General features: G+C 48.1%; 1 pseudogene; it reads right to left on the bottom strand.

Annotated features, from left to right (window-relative positions):
* Positions 1-3294: 3294 nt before the first annotated feature.
* Positions 3295-6228, bottom strand: LOC123116740 (rhomboid-like protein 11, chloroplastic; annotated as a pseudogene).
* Positions 6229-10866: the final 4638 nt, after the last annotated feature.

A 10866-nucleotide genomic window follows, 5' to 3' on the forward strand; every position in this document is an offset into this window, starting at 1 on the left:
ATTGTTGACATTACCCTTCAGGTAAATGGTTGGGAGGCGAAACTATAAGCCCATATCTTCCTATGTGTTTGATTGAAGCTTTGATCTCATAAGTATCATCTGAGTGTTAGCAATTTTGAAAGATTAAATGATGGTTGAGTATGTGAACTTGCTACATAAAAGCTCTTACATTGACTCTTTTCGATATTATGATAAATTACAATTGTTTCAATGACTGAGATCATAGTTTGTTAGTTTTCAATAAAGTTCTTTGGCCTATACTTTACTTTGTGAATGAATTATCGCTTTGGCATAAGAAGTTATATGACAATATATTCTGCTTTAAAAAGATGATCATGATGCCTTCATGTTCGTATTTTATTTTATCGACACCTCTATCTCTAAACATGTGGACATGATTATCGATTTTGGCTTTCGCTTGAGAACAAGCGAGGTCTAAGCTTGGGGGAGTTGATACGTCCATTTTGCATCATGCTTTTATGTTGATATTTATTGCATTATGGGCTGCTATTTCACATTATGGTACAATACTTATGCCTTTCTCTCTTATTTTACAAGATTTACATGAAGAGGGAGAATGCCGACCGTTGGAATTCTGGACCGGAAAGGAGCAAATCTGAGATACCTATTCTGCAAAACTCTAAATGTCCTAAAACTTCACGGAGAAATATTTTGGAATATATAAAAAATATTGGGTGAAGAAACAACAAAAGGGGGCCCACCAGGTGGCCACAAGCCTGGGGGGCGCGCCCCAGGGCTTGTGGCCTCCCTGGCCATCATCTGGTGCCCATCTTCTGCTATATGGAGGGTTTTGACATAGAAAAAAATATCAAAAGGAAGCTTTCAGGACGAAGTGCCGCCATCTCGAGGCGGAACCTGGGCAGAAGCAATCTAGGGCTCAGACGGAGCTATTCTTCCGGGGAAACTTCCGTACGGAAGGGGGAAATCGAAGCCATCGTCATCACCAACTATCCTCTCATCAAGGGAGGGTCAATCTTCATCAACATCTTCACCAGCACCATCTCCTCTCAAACCCTAGTTCATCTCTTGTACTCAGTCTTTGTCTCAAAACCTTAGATTGGTACCTGTGGGTTGCTAGTAGTGTTGATTACTCTTTATAGTTGATGCTAGTTGGTTTATTTGGTGGAAGATCATATGTTCAGACCCTTAATTATATTCAATACCCCTCTGATCTTGAACATGAACATGCTTTGTGATTAGTTATGTTTGTTCCTAGGGGCATGGGAGAAGTCTTGTTACAAGTAATCATGCGAATTTGGTATTCGTTCGATATTTTGATGAGATGTATGTTGTCTTTCCTCTAGTGGTGTTATGTGAACGTCGACTACATGATACTTCACCATGATTTGGGCCTAGGGAAAGGCTTTGGGAAGTAATAAGTAGATGATGGGTTGCTAGAGTGATAGAAGCTTAAACCCTAGTTTATGTGTTGCTTCGTAAGGGGCTGATTTGGATCCACATGTTTCATGCTATGGTTAGATTTATCTTAATTCTTCTTTTGTAGTTGCGGATGCTTGCGAGAGGGGTTAATCATAAGTGGGAGGCTTGTCCAAGTAAGGACAGCACCCAAGCACCGGTCCACCCACATATCAAATTATCAAAGTAACGAAGGTGAATCATATCAGCATGATGAAAACTAACTTGACAGTAATTCTCATGTGTCCTCGGGAGCACTTTGCTTTATATAAGAGTTCGTCCAGGATTATCCTTTGCTACCAAAAGGATTGGGACACCTTGCTGCACTTTTGCTACACTTATTACTTACTACCCGTTCCGAATTATCTTACTACCAAACTATCTATTACCAATAGTTTCAGTGCCTGCAGAAAATACCTTGCTGAAAACCGCTTTGTCATTTCCTTCTGCTCCTCGTTGGGTTCGACACTCTTAGTTATCGAAACTACGATTGATCCCCTATACTTGTGGGTCATCAGTGGCGAAGGAATGGTCGGGATGGTTACACGGGGAAAGGGGGGACACCGGTTTCGGCTTGACGCACAGAAGCAATGGCGACGCAGGCTCCACCTTAGCGTGGTGGCCAGGCGAGGACGGCGCTGGACCACAGTACCTAAGCGACCACTCGATCAGGATCTCCATTTCCGCCTGGTAATCCTCATCCATTGCCGCCACATCTGCTAGGAGGCGTGACTGTTGCGGCTCTTGCTCCTCCTCATTACCAGAGGAAACAGCGATATCCTCCTTCCCAAAGGAGTCGGTCCTTGTGAAGGTCGATGGCCCTGGAGAGCAACGTCACAGTAAGTCTCAAACATAACTATAGTTTTTGATTATTTGATGCTATATGCATATCACTTTGGCATAGCTTTGACACCAATTTATATTTACTTTTACGGACTGAATTATTAATTCAATGCCCGTTATCAGTTGCTGTTTTAGGACTTTTTGGAAAAATAAAATTTATCAAAAATCCAAAAAATACTAGCAAAATTTTTAAGTCCAAAAGGTTCCGGAGGTTACCGAGATAGGTCAGAGGGCTGCATGTGGCCCCCATAGGCCCTAGGGGTGGGCCTGGGCCTGCCGCGTGGCCCCTGCGTCTTGGTTCCATCGCCTCCCAGTTCTCATGCCTCGACATTCTCATTATTTTACACGACTTTCGTTGTACGGTTCTGTTTCTTGTGATGGTTTTACACTTGGAGTGGTTTCTCTATGTTCTCACTGATCATCGTCAACCTTGCCATAAGGACGCCATGTCATGCCCGCCGCTGCCACCTGTGTCTTTCCTCTCGGCCTGCTCGCCCCGCGGCCTAGTACACTAACGCCGCAATCACGCGCACACTGCATTTCTCCTCCCCAACCTCTACCTCGACGCCCTCCTCGCAGACTTCCCCTGTGGCGACAACACGCAACTAGCTCGACGCACCGCTGACAGGATGCTCACCTGCGACTGCGTGCTCATCACGTTGGACACGGTGCCGCAGCCACCATGTACCGCAGTCGCCGAGACGCTCGAGGATAACTCTGCGTGTCATGTGTAATTGTTAACTCTTAATCATGTTCAGTGTATGCAACCAAACACCGTACAGTGCATGAACCCAGCTAAGTGGACCCACCAAACACCGCAAAAAAATTGCTTCCCTGATACAGCCATCCTATATGCAGCCTATCAAACAACATGGAGAACATGATTTTTACCCTGCATAAAGTCAGCCAGACCTAACTGGGCCAGATGCAAGGAGGCAAAAAACGGTGCATATAACCAAACACGCTCCATATCAATCACTCGGTGTGAGCTATAAATCATGAATTGCTACCGAGTCAGACTCCAGAAAAAATTTAGCTTTTCGATGACATTGTTACAAAGGTACAGAAATGAACCTTACACTACAAGTGTGATGATTTCCAGTAGAACCTCTATGGGATGTTGTCTTTTATCCTTTTTTTGCAAACAGAAATCAGAACTATGTATGAAAGTGGACACAATGAGTAGTCCATTTGAAGAAGAAAAATTGTAATGAACGATATAGTGTGTTAACATGGCGCTCTAGCTTAAATTAACTTCTTTTGTCCTTGTTATCCTTTGAAGCCTTTGGGTTATCATCATTAGATGATAAGGGGATTCTGTTGATCACAAATACTAACGCAGCACCAATCAAAGCACCCGAGACATGGGCAATGTTGTTTACTTGAAGTGCTGCGCCTGTTATGGTAGTTGCACGTGCAGCTTCCATGACCTGTAAGAGCAAAACAGGGCTTAATCAAGAAAGTCTGCCTGGTATACCAAAAAAAGCCAGCCCAGTACACCTAGCTCCCACTTGCGCAGGGTCCTACTACTTTTCCGGGACTCAAACCCGTGACCTCACGGTCACAGGGGAACAACTTTACTGCTGCGCCAAGACTCCCCTTTGGTATAGAAATTAGCAAAATACTCCCTCCAAATCAAAATATAAGATGTTTTTGTAGGCTAGTTTAGCCAACAAAAACGTCTTATATTTTGGAACAGAGATAGTAGTAAATAAATACGTAAACATCAAACGCCTGTTTAGAATTCACGAAGTCTGCAGGAATCAGTTCATCTGCATATGAACTTATAATCGATCATTCCTGTAGTCCCTACTGTCAAATATCCTAGCATTTCATTATCTAGAAATATATCCGAGTATTTTTAGTCATGATGGGTGAGAAAACATGGCAATCCTTTTTTTAAGAGAACATCAATCCTGGATGGTTTGTCCTATAAACTAGTGATTTGTGACATTGTGAATGTATGATGAATTTTAAGGATTGTAATTTTGTGATAGCTGATGACGCTGTCTCTTTTTTCAGTAAAAATCCAAGGTCAATATGGAAATTCTTTCAGAGGTTTTCCCTTGAAGGGAAATGGAACTATGAATATTTAGGGAGTAATACAATGAATAGGCGGCAGTGAACAACCCCACCTGCAGATGTATTTATTTCATCGCTGTAACTAAGATATGTTCAACAAATAAATGTCGAGTCAGGCAACAACAAATAGAGGATTCCCTGCAAGATAGTGTAGTATTTACCTTGTCAACAACAAATTGACCAAGGATAAGGACCTCAAGAATCTTTCTCCAGTCCCAGGACATCTGTTGCAATAAAGGAGCAACACAAAGATTGGAAATAATTATATGAGATTACTGCTTATCGAGGGAAATACTCTGAAACAGGTCAAGATTAGGCATAATCACCTTTACTAGTACACTAATTGTGAAAAGGCCAAAAACAGCCCCAGATGCTCCAAGCGACACAGACGACGTTGGAAGAACTAACCATGAAATCAAGTTTGCTCCAGCACCGGTCAAAATATAAGACATCCACAGTGCAAAGTTACCTTCCTCCTCTTCCACAAGCTTTCCTGTATATTTAGATGATAACTAGGCATCCTTTAACAAAACTACAAGCATCAAGCAAAGCATTGCTTCAGGTACCAAACTCACCAAAAATGTACACAAAGAACAGATTGCTTGAAAGGTGATTCCTGTAATGGATTACAGATAACTGAATGAGTGAAAATTATACATTGCCCCGAAAGAATGTTAAACACTTACAGTTAACTGATACTCCCTCCGTTCCAAAATAGGTGACCCAACTTTGTACTAAAGTTAGTATAAAGTTTAGTCATCTATTTTGGAACGGAGGGAGTATATCAGTACAATAGTTTGTTAGTTACTATTTGTTTGCATTTACAGAGGGAACTAAAATGGAAAGAAACATACGTAGAAAAATATATATAAATGCAATCCGCAACAACTTAATCTGACCAGTTCGCATGGCAAAACGTTGACGTCACAAACTCATACCAAGACGGGAATGCATGGTACAGGTAGAGTGCCTTTATCTGCCGGATCTGAAATGCAATGCAAAGGTAACAAAAATCAACAAATAAAAATGTGTCCTCAGTTTTCATCCAACTAGTAATATATCCTCACATAGTAATATAAATAGTAGACACGTGTTCATAATGTTTGGGATATAAATTCGTAATTTGAGGATATGAATAAAAAATTATGATCACAAGTTCACATCATTGTCTGTGCCATTGTTCATTTCTTCAGGGTGTTCTTGCAATTGAACAGCCATAGTACTTATGGCCAATTTAATTGAAATACATAATTCAACAACTCGTACACTACATCTCCCATAACTCTGGTTTATGCAGATGTTCTACTATACTAGCATAGAACGCCAGTTCTCGAGGGCCTGCATGGATTTTTGCACATTGAAATAGCCAAAAGATTGCAATGGTACCTGTAACAAGTGGTCTGCAACATAGAGTCCAAAATTAAGCAGCAAGATCCAGAATATGGCATTGGCACGACCACCCTGCTGCTTCTTGTCCTTGGCGAGCTCCAATTCGGACACCAAATCTGATCACATGTCCAAAGACAAAAGAAAAAGAAAAAAAAACACTCAGAGAACAATTCACACAGCTGCAATCTGCTTACGTCTTAGGAGAAGGAAGAGGAGGAGGGCTCACCTGAGCGCCGCATTCCGCAGCGGAGCAGATCGCGGGCGGGCGGCGGCGACTCCCGCCACTAATCGGCGTGTGATGGAGATGGAGGAGACATGGCGCCGGGGCAGGGAGGGGGCAGGGGAAGGGAGTGGCTTCGAGAACGTCCCCGAAGGCGCGGGTAGGAGAAGCAGCAGCTGCTGCGCCATGGCTCGTTTCTTCCCCAACTCTGTTTTCCCCCCTTTTCTTAGCCCGCTGTGTGGGTTTTTTCGAGATGAGGGACTTATTAGCAAAGAGGGTTCCGGTGCCAGCGAAGATTATTCAGCAAAGCTGTTCTGTTCCATCCTTGCGATGGAGGTCAGGAATGTAGGAACATACCGCTTTTTTCTCGTGGAAACATTCTGTCCTATTTGGAGACAAAAAAAAACATTCTGTCCTTTTTTTTGACAAACTTTCGTCCCATTCCTCAAACATCATAACAGTAAAACGCAGATGGACACCGCTGCCGGCAGGAATTGCTTGTGGGAGGAGTAAGGAAGGAAACGTCTTGTAACTACCGCGCTGATGGGTATGAAGGCGGACACGGCCCCCGGCCCGGACGGGTGGCCGGTGGCAATGTTTAAACGTTTTTGGCCCTTTCTTAGGGGTCCGATTTTTGAGATCTGCAACGAGTTTATGCGCGGGTCGGTAGATATTTCGCGCCTTAACTTTGGAGTGCTTTCGCTCATTCCAAAGGTCCAAGGGGCCGACGATATTAGGCAGTTCCGGCCCATTGCGCTCATCAATGTTCCGTTTAAATTTTGTGCCAAAGTGTGTGCGTCTAGGTTAGTTCCGATTGCTCATCGTGTGATCCATTGCAACCAATCGGCGTTCATCCGTGGCCGCAATATCCTCGAGGGCCCTCCGGCCCTTCAGGAGATTATACACGAACTCAAACGCTCTAAGGAACCGGCGGTGCTGTTAAAGTTAGACTTCGAAAAGGCATACGATCGGGTTAATTGGAATTTCCTCCGCCAGGTGCTTCTCAGCCGGGGGTTCTCCGCTGTTTGGGTGCACCGCGTCATGCAGTTGGTCTCGGGAGGACAAACTGCTATTTCGGTGAACGGAGAAGTAGGGCACTTCTTCCGGAACAAGCGAGGCCTCAGGCAAGGGGACCCGTTCTCTCCCCTCCTGTTCAACTTCGTAGTTGACGCGCTGTCCTCAATGTTGAGGAAAGCGGCGGAGGTTGGTCACATCAAAGGGTTTGTAGGACATCTCATTCCAGGGGGAGTGACCCACTTGCAGTATGCGGATGATACGCTACTGCTGTTCTGTCCGGACCTCCATAGCATTGCAGCGGTCAAGGCGATTCTTCTCAGTTTTGAGCTCATGTCGGGCCTCAAAATTAACTTCCACAAATGTGAGGTGCTCTCGATGGGGATCGAGGCCGAGGAGGGAAGGCGCATTGCGGATTTGCTCAACTGCAAAGTGGGCAAATTCCCGTTCACTTATCTGGGCCTCCCGGTAGACACCAAACGACCCACGATAGAGGATTGGGAGCCTCTATGCGCCAAAGTGAGGACTAGGGTCTGTCCTTGGCGGGGCAAATTTTTGTCGAAAGCGGCGAGGCTAGTGCTCACAAATTCCAGCCTGTCTTCTTTGCCTATGTTTGCCATGGGTCTGTTTCTGCTTGCAGAAGGGGTCCATGCCAAGTTTGACACGCCGCGAGCCAAGTTCTTTTGGGAAGGAACTAGCCCGCACCATAAATACCATATGGTTAAATGGGCCTGGGTGTGCCGGCCCAAGGACTTGGGCGGTCTTGGGATCACCAATTCCAGATGGCTTAACATCGCACTGATGTGCAAATGGATTTGGAAAATCACTCAGGGGGCCTCTGGGTTGTGGGTCGACCTCCTAAGGGCCAAATATTTTCCTAACGGGAATTTTTTTGAAGGAAAGGAAAGGGGCTCTCCGTTTTGGAATGATCTTCAGCTGATCAAACCAGCTTTTGCCATGGGGGCAAAATTTGCGGTTGGAAATGGCAGTTCCGTGCGTTTCTGGACTGACCTGTGGATAGGTACCCAACCCCTTTGGATCGAATTCCGGGAGTTGTACGATATTACCGTTGACACCGCGTTAACGGTGGCGGTTGCACTTGCCGCGACACCACCTGAGATTCAGTTCAAGCGGGAACTCAACGGACCCGAGCAGGCAAGCCTCGCGGCTTTGCTGCAATTAATCGAACCGGTGGGTCTGTCGGATCAACCTGACACGGTGAGTTGGGCGCTCACTAACTCGGGGAAATTCTCGGTGAACTCCTTATACCGCAAGTTGTGTCGAGGGCCGACACAGCCTGTGATTGCAGGTTTGTGGAAAGCGAGGATGCCTTTGAAGATCAAACTTTTCATATGGCAACTGTGTCGCGATAGGCTTCCCACTTCCTTGAACGTAGCCAAACGTAATGGGCCGGCCACGGGTCCGTGTGCGTTATGCGGGGAACCGGAGGATGCCAATCATGTATTTTTCCGATGCCCTTTAGCAAGGTTTGCGTGGAGTGCCGTCCGGACCGCGGCAGGTGTCCTTTGGGACCCGCGCTTGGCGACTGAGCTTTTCAACCTTCTTGAGTGATTAAGGGCCCAGCTTATCGGGTTATGTGGAGTTGTGTTGGGGCACTTCTCTGGGCCTTATGGCTAACTAGGAACAAGTTCACTATAGAAGGGTGCTTCCCAAATCATCCGGCTAATATCATCTTCAAATGCAACCTTCTATTGCAGCAGTGGAGTCCGTTGGGGAGGCGCAAGGATGCTGAGCTGATCAAGACCGCCCAACAACGACCGGTGCAAGTGTATGCGATGGCTAGGGAGTCATGACTTTGTTTCTTTTGTTGCTTGACGAGCCTGCGTGCTCTGTATGGGCTCTGCCATGTAATCTCGATTGGCGGCTTGTTTAGTTTCATTTGAACTTTGGTGCTAAAGCCGGCAGGGCTTTTGGTGATGTATTAAGACATGGTGTGGTACGCTGCCGTTGGGGCTTTATTAATTTAAAGCCGGACGCATCTGGCGTCTTCGTTCGAAAAAAAAACTACCCAACCGTAAGGGCAACTTCAATGGGACGATCCATTTTTTCCGCATGCGTCCGTTTGGGTCGGCACGGACAAAAATGAAGGCCCAATGCAGCGACCCAAACGCAAATCGTGTCCGCCTGGCATCCGCGCGGATTCATTTCCGGCCGAAAATTGCGCCTGGAATGCGTCGGCGCGGACGCGAAGCGTGTCTCCTCAGTGTCCGTCGCGTCCCCACCTGTAGGCCACCAACCACCATCGGTCGTCTTATTTATGACAACCACCGATAGCGGGCCCACTTGTTAGCCTCATGAAGTGTCCTTTTTTAAGCACGCGTGCGGCAGGGGGCCGGCCTCATCCACTTCTCCCGTCCACATCTGGCCCCGCACCCTTGCTTCCACACCGGCGACAGGAAACCCTAGGCCGCCATGGGCATCTTCGGCAACAATGGCAAGGGCAAGGGCAAGGGCACCCCCAGCGCCTCATCCTCCCGTGCTCCCCCTCCCCCTCCACCGTCGGCGCATTTCCGTCCTGAACACCGGTGCCTGCACATCCTGGTGCACCAAGCGCGGTGGCACTGGGAGTACAGGCAGCCCCTCCCCTACCCCGACGTGACGTTGCCGCACCATTGGCACTTGGATCCCCAGCGGATCCCGGTGTCGGCGGTTCCGCGAAGCCAACGGGCGCACGGCGACGAGGTGCGCCGGCGCCGCGCGCAGCTCGCGCCGGAGCAGCGTCGGCTGCCCAAGTACGTCGTCGACTCTCCAACTGGGAGGCTTGGTTCGCCCTCGAACACGAGGAGCAACGGCGCTCGGGTGCCGACGCCGTCCCACCGCCGTTCCCACCGCCGCCCCCGCAGGTACAGCCGGAGGACGAGGAGGCAGAGGCGGAGTACCAGGCCGCCCTCGAAGTGGCCCTGCAGCAGGCCCTGGAGACTAGCCGCCTCGAGGAGGACGCGCGATAGGATGGGCTGGAGAAAGCCCTCGCCTTGTCGGCGGTGGAGGACTCCGTCCACTCCCCGCTGTTCATGCCGCCACCATCGCCGCCCATCCAGCCCAAGCCGGAGCCGGAGCCGACGCGGAAGCGCTCCCTGCCTCCACCCATTTGGTCGGAGGAGGCCTACTCGTGTACGGGTCAATACCGCGAGTGGGTGAGCGTGCCCCCCGTCCACTTCGTCGCGACGCCAGAGCAGGAGGCCGCCCACCTCAAGTGCTGGAAGGCTCACTGGCTCCGCCAGGAGCAGGCCGACGGCGAGCAGCAGATGTGCTACGAGGCCATGCTCCAGCGCAATGCGGAGGCGCTTCGGTTCGAGGAGGAGGAGGAGGAGGAGCGCACGCGGCTAGCCGCAATGCCGCCGCCCTAGCAGGCGCAGGAGGAGGCTGCCCCGGCAGCTTACCAGGCGGCGTTCGGGTGGGCAGGTGAAAGGATCGAGATGGACCTAGAGGGGGGGTGAATAGATACAATTACAAATTTTAATTATTACTAAGCAATTTTAGGCAATAATGCATAATATGAGAGTGAGCCTAAAAATTGCAGGAGTAGTACTAAGTGCTAAGCAAGTAACAGGAGTATGAAAGGAAGCAAGCACAATATGATATAAGTAAGTGCTAAGAGACAAGTAACCACAAGTAGAGAGTTAGGGTTAGGAATAACCGCAACTCCGGGAGACGAGGATGAATGCCGATGTTCACTTCCTTGGAGGGAAGCTACGTCACCGTTAGAGAGGTGGATGTTACCACTTAGGCACACCAACGCCACGAAGGCTCACCCTATTCTCCCTTTGAGACAACACCACGAAGGCGTTTCTCAACCACTAGTGGTAGACCTTGGGGTGCTCTCCAAACCCTCACAAACTTTTCCGGGGGTAATCATAAAG

This window comes from Triticum aestivum, chromosome 1B, assembly GCF_018294505.1.
Source record: "Triticum aestivum cultivar Chinese Spring chromosome 1B, IWGSC CS RefSeq v2.1, whole genome shotgun sequence".
Lineage (NCBI taxonomy): Eukaryota > Viridiplantae > Streptophyta > Magnoliopsida > Poales > Poaceae > Triticum > Triticum aestivum.